This window comes from Struthio camelus, chromosome 12 (genome assembly GCF_040807025.1).
Source record: "Struthio camelus isolate bStrCam1 chromosome 12, bStrCam1.hap1, whole genome shotgun sequence".
Lineage (NCBI taxonomy): Eukaryota > Metazoa > Chordata > Aves > Struthioniformes > Struthionidae > Struthio > Struthio camelus.
Window position 1 is genome coordinate 741775 of NC_090953.1, and position 12181 is coordinate 753955.

Consider the following 12181-nt stretch of genomic DNA (forward strand, 5'->3'; position numbering starts at 1 on the left):
GGGGCCCCGGCCGTGCCGGGGGGACGTGGCCGTGCCGGGAGCCTTCCCCCGGGACAGGGCAGGACGAGGAGCTGCCTGGGAGGCCCCAGCAGCTCCACCGCCGCGTCTGCAGTCCTCGTCCTCACCCTCCCTGGGGAAAGGCATCCGCTTTACACAGGCGTGACGGGTCGGCTGTGCCCAAAATCTCATTCCTGCGAGGATCCAGGGCCTCTGCTGGCAGGGAAGAGGGGCCCCTCTGCAAGGGGTGGGAGAGCAGGGTCCGGGAAGGGGTCCTGGCTGGATGGGGAGGCTGGGGCAGCCGGTGCTTTACGCCGGCCTCTTCCTGCCACGGGGCTTTCTGGCCCTGCTCGCTTCTGAGCCAAAGGTTTGCTTCAGGAAAACCTGCATCTTCTCTCCTCTGCTCTTCCACCTGCAGGTTGCAAGTGGGGTGGAAACGTGTTTTGAAAGCTAGTGCAAGGACACTTGCAAACCTGCTCCCGTCCTTACGGAGCAATGTACTGGGAGAGCTCTCCTCCTCCTCCTCTGAGCCTGGGTTAATAGCTCCGCGCGATGACTCTTCCAGGTTTTCTGGGCATGCTGATGTAAAAATACCACTGACCACGAGTGCACTCCTTTCTTTCTCCTTCCTTCTCATATCTTCTCTCTGGTCTCTCTCATCCCTACAGTTGGTGGTTGCCTTGACAACATATCTGTCTCCTTGCACTTTTCCATCCTTTTCCCCTTTGTAATCTATAAATTCTAGCATCTCTGCACTTTTTATCTCGGCTGTGCTCCAGAGAATCTGTAGAAAAGCCCTGTGCATTAAAAGGCATGGAAAGACATTCTGTTCTGGGCTGGAAAACCTTGGACACCAGGATGAGAGAGTGCTTATGGCTAGAAGAGGAAGAGGAGGGCGTTTGTGTTGCAGCGCTGTGATGCTGCGCTGGCTGAGCTCATCACCGCAAACAGCGTCTGCTCCCGGGACGGGCTTGCGTGTCCTCCGACAGTGACTGCTTTGCTTCATCGTTCAGTTGTGCGGTCAGGACATTATCGTCTGGTTTCCAGCAGCAGAGCGGGATGTTTACTAGGCTGCAGGGGAACCTGCGCAAGGCTGATGTCAACTGCAAATCCCACTGGCATCGATGCAGCCAGGATTTACCTCTCGGCTGCGCTCGTCGCACAGATGATGCCGTGGACGGTAGAAGCAGCAAAGATGATGGGTGTTAGTCCAGTCTCGTAATCTCCCCTTTGCTTCCCCTTGGCGGTGCAGGACCTCCTGTTGGCCCTCGCCGAGGGGCTGGGGAGGCGAAATGACCGCAGAGAGCCTGGGGGCAGGCGGGACGGGCTGCGTGTCGGGGGCAACGCCAGCGCGCCCCTGACGGCGCCAGCACCCCGGCGTCCCCCTGGGGCCGGACATCCAGCAGCCCCGTGGGCAAGCCCGGGGCGACGGGGTCGAGCTGAGCACCTCTAGCAGCGAACGGCTTTACGCAGGTGCTCTTGAATCTGTTAACTGCAGCAGTTAATAGGCAGGCGCGGGAGGAGCTGAACAGCAATTCAATTTGTAGCGATTATTTGCCAATTAAGATTAGCACGGGTGAATGTCTGGAATGGGAGGAAAAAAGTCCCTTGGCCCGAGGAACGGGGTGGAAGAGGCAGAGGGGGAGCTGGAGGCACACGGGGCGCTGGGGCCGCGCCGTGTGTCTGAGCGTGATCCGGGAGCGGGCGCGCGACGGCCAGGACGCCGGGGCCCCTCCGGGAAGTGAGTTACCGCAGCGGGCAATAAAGTGCATGGGTTTTTGAGTCTTTCTGGGGATTTCACTTGTTTCTGAGCTCTGGGAGCAGATGTCGCCCCTCCAGTTCTTGTAGGGCATACGCAACTGTTGGAGCTCCGAAGTGGCTGTCTTTAGAGCGTTTTCCCATATATGCTTTGCAATTTGTTGGGAACAGATAGGTGCAGACAGCAGTTTTGACCCAGCACTTTTTTTAACTTAATATTATTAAACTAATTTTTTATAAATATTCATGGAAATGAAATCAGTGCAAAAATATTCCATTCTCTCATTTTGCCAGTTTAATTTTAGAAACTCATTTTCTCTTGAGCTCTCTACTGAGAAGTCGTTACAATGCTTTTTGGATTGCGTCTCACTTCTAACCCTGTAAGGCTCTTCAAACGTAACAGCGCATTAAACAACAGAAGCGAAATGTCAGGGCCTTGTCCTCAGAGCTCGGTGGAGCGGCAGGGCTTCGCGCTGAAGGCCGCAACACCGCAGCAAGCGGGAAAACGCTCTCGAGCGGAAAACCGCGCGTGCCGGCGGCCACGCTGCCTCTCGACGCTGGCCCGGGGGCCTTGCAGCCGGCCCCGCGACGGAGGGAGCAAAGGGCACGCGTGGGTCCGGGGGCTTCGCACCCGCCGCGGCCCCCGCTTGTTTTTTTCACAGAAATCTTAATGCACCTCAGCAAAGGGTTAGGAAGTCATCTCGGCTTCTTTTTGCTTGCTCTTATGGTAACAGGAAACCCCAGAATACAAGGATATCTTCCCCCTCTAGAGTCGTTTCCTATTTCTCGGTGTGGAAGCGGGCGGTCTCGGTCTGGGAAAGCCGGCGCCCCTGGGCCGCCCCGCAGAGACCAGGGAGCGGAGCACCCGCGTTTGATTCGTCTCTAACATCGCCCCGCTCTCGTCCGAGGGCGACCGAGGTCCTGAGCCGGCGTCGGCGTCCGAGCAGCCTGCGTCCGCCGTCACATCCCCGTTCCCAGCGTGTTTTGTGCTCCAGCTGGGTTAGGTAAATATCGGCCCCGCTTAAATGCAGGACCGAGAGCCAACACAGCAAAGAGATTTTCATCTGAAAATCACTTTGATTTATGTGTGTTTATATAGAAAGTGATTTTTTTATTTTGACCTCACATAAATTCTGCCTGATGAAACATTCATTTTAGTTATTATTTGGGAGGGGGAAGCCGATCGCAGTCGAAGGAAGCAGATTAACGCGTTGTTTTGTTGGAAGCGTAGTGTCGCAGAAGGGCAAGAATCGAGCACTCGTTGCTCTTGTCTCGACTTTGAGCGCGACTTGTCAAACCGCTGCCTCTCCGTCTACCCAGCTGCCGAAGGGGGAGACCATCTGCGTCCGCCCCGGCGCTGCCGGGACCTCATACACCAGTTCGTTGCTGCAGAGGCTTTTCAGATCCTTGGGCGCCTGGCACAACAGCAGTATTATTCGTGCGAATTTCTCCTTCGCGTTTCTCTTTCCTCGGTCTCGTGTTCTCGTCTCAAGCAGCTTACGCTCACCCTGCTGGCTCCTCTGCAGACCCGCGTGCCGAAGCCCCGAGCCGCCCTGGGCTGCTCTGAGCTTCGCGTGGCGCCGTAGAGCAACGGAGCGGGCAGGGAGGTGGCGCTCGGGAAAGCTCATGGAATAAACCTGGAAGCCGAGTTTTCTCCCTCCGTGTAAAACGAGCGACGCTATTCCAGAGCATTAACCTCTGAAGAGGCACGATTTGCCCCGGTTGCTGGCCGCCAGGCGGGAAGGGGCATCGGACAGGGCCGCAGGTCCGTCGATCCGCGCAGAAAAAGCGAAGTCGGTAGAAGAGCAGGGAAGTGGTTTCGTGCTCCTCCCGAGCGCAAGGACAGCAACCCCTCACCGGGGCCGCGGGGGCAAACACCTGGGGGGGGGTGCAGGCATGAAACCCCAGGAGACCTCCCCTGGGATGGAGGCTTCTGGCACAGAAAGACTGTGCCAAGGATGTTAATTGTGGGGGTGAAGGCTTGGGCAGACCAGGCGCGGCAGCGGGCAGGCTCAGGACAGGGCGCTGCAGCTGGGACTGTGGCCGGCGCCGCTCCTGGGCTCGCGAACGTCTGCCGGGTGGCAGGGGGATGGAGAGGTGCAGGCTCACCTCATTGGCGTAAGGCGCAAACGGGCTGGCGGGGCGCGGGAGCCCCCGGGAAACCCCGTGCCAGCAGCTGGGGTGGGAGCCGCCGGGAAGGGGTGCGGGGGGTCGTGCGGTCCCTTCTCCTGCCGGCCCCTTGGCCCAGCTCCTGCATCGGGTTCCCCCCCACCCAGCTGCTAGAGGCATCTGTCCTTCAGCTCCCAACTCTGCCGGAGTTTCGGCCATCCGGGATGACGTTTTCTCATGCTGCCTCAGAACTGCTCTTCTGGGGGAGCAGGCGAACAGCAGCGGTGCCTCGTCCCGACCAGCTGGACGAGGATCCCGGGGTAAACGTCCACGCGAGGGGTACGGGACAGACGTGCTGCCAGGCTGCAGCTTCCCCAGACTCGCGACTTCCTTGCCTCGTTGTTACTTGTGTCCAATTAGTGTGACAATTGCTTTGGCCTGTTTTGTGCTGTAACAGGGCAGCTCTGCAGTGGGTTAAACATAGCATTTGGTTAACTCTCAATTTTTATTTTTTGAAATGATGTGAATGCAAGAATTATTGGAGCAGCTGTAATAAAGTATCTCACAGTCGCTGACACAAGCTGCAGCTGAGGATGAATGTCGAGGGGAGGGACGGCACTGCTGGAGTTTGTTACCTCTGGATTTCATAGAGTAAACTTCAAATGGAAAGCAGCAGGAATTCAGCGAGAATGCAATAAAATAACAATTTATTTGCCTAGCTGGGGTGATGTAGCAGGGAGAGTTTTGTTAAAGATTGTGGGTTGAATTACTTGCTGAAAATACACTATGTGATATTCATAACTCTTCCTTCATTTGCCTGAGAGTCACCCACTGATCCTGCAGCCACACCTCTCCCGTGGTCTATGGGAGTATTTTGTTTGCTAGGTTTGGTGGATGGTGTTTTCCTCGCTCAGGGATTGATTTCCCTGTTTGTCTTCCTTTGCGTGGTGAGGAACGAACAGCAGCCTCTCACCTGAGCGAGAACTCCTGTTTGCACAGAAACCGATGAGCCCCAAAACGCGGAAGAGCTATTGGCACATGGCCACTCAGGCCAGGCCGAGGGGGTGCTGGGGAGGCTGCCCCGTGCCTGCAGAGCAATTGGTGTTTCAGCTGGAAATGAAGACACGCATTGAGGCTGATCATCCCCCTAACACGCCCCCATGGTGCGCAAGGCATCCTCTGCCCTGGCCCCTGGCACAGTCCACGTTGCATCCTCTGCCACGGCTGTAACATGGTATGGTGTGCGTGGCATCCTCTGCAGCAGCTCCCAGCACGCTGCACGTTGCATCCTCTGCCACGGCTGTAACATGGTACGGTGTGCGTGGCATCCTCTGCAGCAGCTCCCAGCACGCTGCACGTTGCATCCTCTGCCACGGCGGTGTCACAGTGCACACTGCATTGCCTGCCACGGCCGTAAGACGGTATGGTATGCATTGCATCCCCTGTCGCAGCCCCTGACATGCAATGACTCCTGGCAGGCAGGAGAGGTGCTCAGGGGGTGGAGGGAGATGATGTGAGTTTGCATTGCACAGAAGCCTGTCGGAAGGGAAGTGATCTGTATTTAACAACAAAGGCAGCATAATAACCTGCAATTACCTCTAAGTGGTGCCTGTGGGGGTGGCTCTTGTGCTGGCAGAGGTAAGGAGGAGGTTAGCGCTTCTGCTGCTGAGCTGCGCTGGGAGGAAGCGGTGTGGTTGCCCGACCGGGTTTCCTCCCTTGTACGGGTGACGCTGTCCGGCCTGGCACAAGCCGGTGGAGGCCAAGCACCGCTGGGGCAGGGCTGTGCACGCTCCCGGGTTTGCAGGGCTGGCGGGGGTCTGTAGGACCCTCGCGAGGCGGGGGGCATGGGGCAGCGGGGCTGTTGCTATAAATCGGAGAGATCCCTGGCTGCTGGGGCCCGGCGGGGCAGGAGCTGGTGACGGACGAGCGGCAGGAACGGCTGCGCTTTGCAAAAAACGGCAGCAGCAGCAGTGAGAGTATGAGCCGGACAGCCCTGGGGGGCCTGGCCTGACACCCCCGGGCTCAGCCTGGAACCAGTTGCAGGATCCCGTCCTGGTTGCCGGCCCGGCTCCCGTTGGGTTCGAGAGCCCGGAGCAGGATTTGGCCCCGGGGGGTCTCCCTGCCTATGCCCGTCCCGTTCAGCGGCGTCGGGGGCTTTCCTCCAGCCGGGACCACGCGCGGGCTGTCTCCAAAGCGAGCACGGCAGGAACTTCTGCACGCGGCCAGGCAGCTCCTGCTAGGTGGGAATGCAAAGCCGTGCTCGTACCTGGCTCCCTAGCCCGGTCCTGGCAAATGAATCAAATTGCCTTTAGGCAAAGGCGCTGTATTTTGACTTTGGCAAAGGTCTGGGGGCTGGCAGCAGCCTCTGCGGCAATGCAAGCGCGGCGGCTGGGCGACGCTGCTGCTCTGAAGCCTGCTGTGGGGGGGGCCGTCTCGGCCCGCTCCCTCCGGCCGGCGGGGAAGGCGAGCGGTGGAGCTGTGCCGTTAAGCGTCTTCCCTCTAGCGGCGCGCTCCCGGATGGCAGCGGGCTGCCCGCAGCGGAGCCCGGCTGCAGGCGCAGCCGCCCGGCGCGGGGCCGTTTCGCTTTGCCGCCGCTCGGAGCCTTGCGGCGGGCATGCACCGAGCCGCGCGCCCTCTCTCCGCGCTCGCTTTTCGCTGCCCGGGGAAGGGGCCGCGGTCTGCGCTCATCCTCTGCCAGGATGCAGCGTCTCTCCAGGCTGCTGCAGGGAGCTCCCGCTGGCTGCTGCTTTTCCCCTCTGACTCCCGCCCTCGACGCCTCCCCAGCGCCCTGCCTGGCTCCTGGGGTGGGGGCACTGTGCCAGCCCCCCCGAGCGCTCCTGCAGCCGCCGCGGGGATGCAGCCCTCCCCGCGCTGGCTGCTGTCCACGCAGGTGCTGCTGCATCAGAAAGCGCAGGAGATTAATACTGCAACTAGCCCTCGCCCTCTCCCGGCGCAGCCGCGGGGCGACGCTGCAACGCCTCTCTGGCGAGAAAGCAAATCGCGCAAGCCGGGTTTGCTTTGGAAAGTTGGGATTTGCAAGCAGAGGGGGAAGACGGGGTGCGGGCATCGGCGCCCTCCCAACGCAGGCTTTGCTCCGGCGACGGACTGGGGCGTTTTAGCGCGTGTCAAGGCGCGAGGGGTCCCGCGAAGCCAGGGTGTGCGGTCCCCTGCTCTGCGCCCGCTGCTGCTCCGCTCCCCCTGCCCGGGCTGCGCCCAGCCGCCCCTCGCTCGCCGCGGCCCCTCGGGCTACCAGCGGCCGCATCCTGCTGCGGCAGCCGGCGAGAGGCTGGGGGGCAGCAGGGCTTTGTGTGACCTCTGCGTGCCGGTGGAGCGGGGACCCCCGTCCTGCACCCCGCGGCTGCGGCGGGACCCCTGTGCCGCCCAGGACTCGCGTGGTGCCTGCTGCTCGCGGGGTCCCAGCTGCAGGGCACCGCGGCCGGCGGCGGCGGCAGATGCGTTTCCACAGCTGCCTTCAGGGCTGCAGCAGTCTTAATATCTCTGCTGAGCGAAATTTCCTGATTCGGCTTTCATGTCCCTTGGGACGCTTATGAAATATCCGGATTCTATTTTTTTCTGAACAAGTGGAATTTCCTATTTATGGATTTAATATAAGGGCTACGTGTTCTGTAAGAGAACAGGCCCGTGCCTCGGCAGCGCGTGCTCCGGCTCCGCCGCGGCTTTCCTTTTGATGTGGGGCTCGGCGGCCGTGCAGCACCGCCGGGGCTTAGCATCCTTTAGCTGAGGCGGGAATTGTGGCCGGCGCGGGGAATTCAGCTGTCTCAGTAGTTTTCCCGCTAGCAGTAAGCCTTCTTTTCATGCCTAATAACACAGCCTGTGAGGAATGAAATTTGAATGCAGGCTGACAATCCCCTGGCCGGTCTGTTTAGACAGGGATCAGATGAGGTCCTGTCCCGCTGCTGAACTCCTCCTGCAGAACTTGGCCGTGAGAAAGAGCTGACGCCCGTGCCGGCCCCCGCCGCCGGTGCGTCCGCCCTGCCCGCAGCTGCTGCCGCCCTCCAAGCCCAGCGCCCGGAGCCAAACCTTGGGGCCGGCGGACCCCAAAGGGTCCCAGCTTTGGTCCCCTGGAGTCTCAGGAGTGTTTTTGGGGCATGCTGCTCGTTGCTGTGCTCCCGCTGCCAGGGGCTCGCAGCGGTCTGCCAGCAGTGCTGCCCGGCCGTGCCCGGCGGCGCGTCGCAGGGCTGCAGACCCGGGGTGGGAGCGCGGCGCCCGGCCGTGCCCAGTGGCGCATTGCAGGGCTGCGGACCCGCAGCGCAAGCGTGGCACCTGGGGGGGCCTGCCTATGCCCGGTGGCACGTTGCAGAGCTGGAGACCTGTGGCACGAGCGCAGTGCCTGGGGAGGCCCGACCGGCACGGCAGTGTTGCAGGGTTGCCGACCGATGGCGTGAGCGCGGCGCCCGGGGAGATCCGGCCAGCAGGGTGGCAGTGTAGGGCTGCAGACCCTCGGCATGAGCGCAGTGCCCGGCTGTGCCCGGCAGTGCGGTGCAGGGCTGCAGACCCACAGCGCAAGCGTGGCGCCTGGGGGGCCCAGCCGTGCCCGGCAGTGCGGTGCAGGGCTGCAGACCCACAGCGCAAGCGTGGCACCTGGGGGACCCAGCCGTGCCCGGCAGTGCGGTGCAGGGCTGCAGACCCACAGCGCAAGCATGGCACCTGGGGGGCCCAGCTGTGCCTGGCGGCGGTGCAGGGCTGCACCCTGGCTGTGCCCCCCAGGCTGGCAGGGGCACTGGCTGCTGCTGGGGCTCGCAGAGGGGCTGCTGGCAGGGCAGGGGCGATGCTGAGCCAAACTCAAGGTGCATCGCTAAGGGGGGAAGCGGGAAGCTACACTTTAAACATCCGGGACGCGGTGTCTCCTCCACGACACGGAAACCTGCGCCCGCTCCAGCGCCAGGAAGGTGTTTTGCGCCGCAGCTGGGCTCGGTTCCCTCTGCTCCCCGGTGGGACGTTGGGGACCTCCGAGCGCTCGGCGCTGGCTGGTGCCTGCGCTCGGGACGTCCGCCCTCCGCCATCCTGCTGCCCGGCCGCGCTCTGCCCCGGCCGGCGCGCGGCCCCTCGCCCTCTCCTGGCGCCGGCGGCGTTTGCAGCGCCGGCTGCAAGCGCTGACGTGGCCCCCTCTGCTCCCAGAGGGTCTCTGAGCTCTGGGTGAGGTCCGGGCTGCGGAAGGCGCGCGGGGCCGATAGCCCGGCTCCCTGGCCGCTCTCCAGCGCGGTGCCGGCTCGGCCGGGGGGCGAAGCGCCGCGGCGCTCGGGGCCGCCAGCCGCCCCCCGCCGGCAGCCCTCGCTTCCGGCCCGCTCGGACCTCGTCTCCTCCGCCGGAGGAGTCGCCCGGCGGCAGCCGGGGAGCGCCGCGCGCCCTCCATCGCGCCCGTCGGACAGAGCGTGTTAACGGAGGCAGAGGAGGCGCGATGGACCAGAAGAGGTGGAAACGGCTCCGGAGAGCCGGAGCTGGGGCGGGCAGCGCTGGCCCCGGCCCCGGCAGGCGCTTTGCTCTCCCGCGGCTCCGGGCGGCGCGACGGCGCTGGCAGCGCCGGCTCTCTCCGGCGCGGACGACGGGCCTGCGCCGGCGAAGCGTTAGGAACGACGAGGGAGCAGGGAAGAGGGTTTGTGCGATAGTTCACGTTGCGGGACGAGGCGCTTGTCCGCCCCGGCGGCTCTCGGCGCTGCTCGGGCGCCCCGGCGCGCTGGTCCCCCCGGGCGCACCCGCGCACCAGCGAACACCGCCTCCGCCCTAAAACCCTTCCGTTTTACCTTCCTAGTTTTATTCTTACGACTCACTGGGGTATTTGCCTTTCTGTTAGCGCAGTTTCTTTCTCCGACTGCAGTTAGTGCCCTATTCCAACCACCCCCTTCGAAGCCATGTTAACATCTGAAATAAATAACTTTTAATGCAGACAGTTCCGAACCCCAATAAGGCACGAGAATTTTACGCTTAGTTTTATAATTGCTCTTGATACCGATTGCAAAGAGTTTCAGCAGCAGGGCTAACTTCATTGAAAGCGAATCCCAACTCCTAAAACAGCATTTCAAGACCCGTTTTACAAACAGCATTTCAAGACCTCTTTTTTTATATATTAAAAAAAAAAAAAAACAAAAAAAAGCATATTCCTGCCGGGGATCAGTTGGAGACGCTGAAGGATAAGCAGCGCGGAATAACGCAGCCCGCCAGCTCCCAGCGGAAAAAAATCTTCCTTCTGACCGTTGAGTCGGAGTTTTCCTCGCAAGGCGGGAGGGCGCGGGAGCGGGGGGCCGTCGGGCGCTGGCGTCACTCGCGCACCCTTATCAGTTCTCCGTCCAACAGTTACAATGACGAAGCTGGGCTGGAAAAGTGATAAGGGGGCGAGAATGGCTTCAGGAGACGTTCCCCTCCTTAAAATTTTAGAGTACGAAATATTTGGGGCAGGGGGGGAAGGAAGGAAGGAAGGAGGAAAAAAAAAAAAAAAGAAGGTAAAGTGGTAATGAGTAAAAGAAAGTTTAGGACGTCACCGGTCGCCTCTTCTCTGCAGCGTCGTCCCGGGAGGCGCAGCCCGAGCTCCCCGCCGGCCCCGGGCGGCGAAGCCTGCGGGCGCCCGGCCGAGCCCCGCGGCTCCCGCGCCGTCGGGCGCCCGGCCCCGACTGCCCCCCGCCCCTGGGCGCCGGCTCTCTCCCGCCCGGCAGACACTCCCCATTCACAAATTTCATAACGCCGAGTCCCCTCCCCGCCGGGACGGGATTGGACCTTCCCCGTCGCCCGCTTCTGCTCCGCTCGGCGGCTTCGTCTGAATGGCTGCGCCCCGCGGCCGGGCCGCCGGGGTGGAGCCGGGGCCGGACCCCCACCCGCCTCGGGATTAAGCTGCGCCAGTGGCCGGAGCGGAGCCGGCCCGGGGCCCTCTGACGCTGCAGAAAGGCGCTGGACCGGCGCGCGGGGGGCTGGTGGGACCTGCTCCGCTCTGGGCGCCCCGCTGCCCAAGGGGCCACCCCGTCCCGCTGCGAAGGGCCCGTCGCCCCCGTCCCTGCCCGCGCCGCCCTCCCCTTCAGCAGGAGCGCCTGGTCCGGCCCCAAGGCAGGGTCCCGCTGCAGCGTGCCCGCGCCGTGCCCCCCGCGTCCCCGTGCCCCTCCGCCCGGCCAGCCGTCCGTCCTCCTCTAGCCGCTCGAGGGTCAACGCTCAGAAGGCTTGAGGAGACCGGGTGGTTTGGGTGTCGACACCCATCCCCTTGGCGCCCGTCTCGGGGCGGCTGGGCAACGCGGGGATCTCACCAGCTGCCGCGGCCGGCTTTGCAGAGGGGGCTGGGAGACTGCGACCGTCCCCGGCGGCAGAGCGGGGTAGCTCTCGGAGGGCGCCTGTCCTGAAAACCGCAGCCGCTCTTGTTTTTAGCTCCGGAACAGCAAGGTAGTTGGAGGCGAGGAGTCCCGATCACCGCTCCTTGGCTCAGACTTGTGCTAGCTGGACGCCGTGCACCGAGCTGTCGAGCTGATGTGCGCTGGGATTAGCGAGCACTTGGGGAATGGTCCCGTGCTAAGCGCGTTGCGCGCTCTGCGACGCTCGGGCTGAACTGGAGGTTCTTCCATAGCGCGTGTCGCTGGCCAAGCGAAGGCAGGTGACTTCTCGGGAGCCTGTGGTGGCTCAGTGCCAACATGATGCTCTTTGCTGTTTCTAGGGCCTCAGAGCGCTGAGCTGGGGGAAGGAGACAGGGTAGCTCAGGATGAGTGCGGAGGACTGACCTGACCAAGGGACGATGGATGAAACGTTTTGCGGTACTGGCTGCAGCTACCCCCTGCTCCTGCGGTGGCATGGAGTGGTTTCGCAGCGCCCGAGCTTTGATGTGCTAGCTAGCGTTTTCCCCTTCACTGTGAAATGCCGTGACCTCCTGTCACACTGCGTGCAAGCGTTTTCCGGCTGCTCTTTCCCTCTCGAGAGCGCAAGCTGTCGGCCCGATGTGAGCAAAGGAGGTTGCACCGGCTGCAGCAGAGGAGCCAGCAGTCCCCAGATCAGCTGGCCTGTGGTGACACCAGGCCCGGGCATGGCCCAGGGCACTTAGAAAAGGAAAGGTTGCATAAAACTATCAGCATTTCCTCTGTTGCAGTGATTCAGCCTCAGGGAAGGCTCAGCTGATCCTGCTAATGGTTTCTACGTGAGAGCCCCTGGGGACAGTACTGTGTCCCGGGACCGCCCCAACCCCGGAGGGAGCACCGAGGTATGAGGTCGGGCAGAGGACCGCCACCTCTGCATTTCAGACAGAGCTTTGGTGGTCTCCGCGAATGAGAGCTCCTACCCAGAGGACCTGTTCCAGCCACGTAGGAACGGTGCCCAGCATATTTAACCACAG